The sequence below is a fragment of the Cebus imitator genome, unplaced genomic scaffold, assembly GCF_001604975.1.
Source record: "Cebus imitator isolate Cc_AM_T3 unplaced genomic scaffold, Cebus_imitator-1.0 Scaffold209, whole genome shotgun sequence".
NCBI lineage: Eukaryota > Metazoa > Chordata > Mammalia > Primates > Cebidae > Cebus > Cebus imitator.
Window position 1 is genome coordinate 2,767,900 of NW_016107524.1, and position 1,401 is coordinate 2,769,300.

Consider the following 1,401-nt stretch of genomic DNA (forward strand, 5'->3'; position numbering starts at 1 on the left):
CTCAGGAGGCTGAGGCAGGAGAATTGCCTGAACCCAGGATGCGGAGGTTGCGGTGAGCCGAGATCGCGCCATTGCACTCCAGCCTGGGTAACGAGTGAAACTCCGTCTCAAAAAAAAAAAAAATAAATAAAAAAAATAAGACCTAAATTTTAGATTTTACACAAAAGTAAAAATAAAATCTAAATTGTTTATCTTGACATTAATCACATCTGGACAGAGTGAAGCAAAGGGTTATCAGCATGAGCTGTAAAGAAATATTGCTTGGGTTCAAATCCCAGCTCTCTATTTCATTAACTATAAGACCTCTCAATTTAGAATTATAATACTACCTACTTTCATAAGATTCTTAGTACAAATTAAACAACAAAAACAAAGCACTTAGAACAGAGGTACAGAGTAAGTGTACAACAAATACTAGCTGCAGAGATGGTAATGATGGTTATTACTATTATACATTTTAAAAATTATTATTAGTTTTCTTCCTAAAGTAGTAAATGTGTAAATATTATAACCTTCAAATATAAAAATTAGAGTACAAACTCAGTAACAATGCTTTATATTTTGAAGTTTTGAAATTAAAAACATTTGTCTAGTATTAAGGATAGATCTCCCTCATGACCAATGATACCCACTGACGAGGTAGCCAAATGAGATTAGGACTTCTTGGAAGAGTGCCGCAATATGTGTTTCATCATTTTCATTATGATTTGGCTTTCACTTCCTTATTACATTTCTTTCCATGCACTTGGTTTGCAGACATTTTGCCAATCATGCAACATGATAGAACCCTTCTTCATATCCTTGTAGTTTAAAAATCCAAAAGAACTTAAAACATACAAACTTTTAATATTTTGTTATTAATGACCAAAAAAGGTCTAAATTACTTTATTAACAGCTTTGTCTGATGCCAACATTCTCACACACACACTAAATAACTATACTAGTTTTGAAATAATCATGAGTTTTCACTATTAATGCCATTCTCAGTAACAAAAAGAAAAGACACAGCAACAAATATAATGGCATTATCAAAACAGGACAGGAATATAAATATCTCCTAGCTACATTCATTTGCAGCCAACTAATTTAGAATGTACTGTTTCAGAATTCTTAAGTTAAAATATTCAAAATAATAATTTTCTATCCATTTTTCAGTTATTACTTTTGACAAATGATGTAGATTTAAGAAAAAATATTTATACCACTTTGTTAATTTCAGCTTAGCATCTATAGTACATTGAAATATAGGTATATGAATATAAAATTTATTTAATGACTCCAAAAAAAAAAAAATCCAGCTCAGTCCAGAAATTCTCATGAACATAAAGGTTTTGTTTTTTTTTTTTCTTTTCTTTTCTTTTTTTTTTCCTCATTCTGTTGCCCAGGCCGGACTGCAATGGC

General features: G+C 30.8%; 1 protein-coding gene across 13 annotated transcripts in view; it reads right to left on the reverse strand.

Moving 5' to 3' along the window:
* FOXN2 (forkhead box N2) overlaps window positions 1-1,401 on the reverse strand; it is a 68,601-nt gene that overhangs the window by 45,292 nt on the left and 21,908 nt on the right. The gene's annotated exons all lie outside the window — the stretch shown is intronic.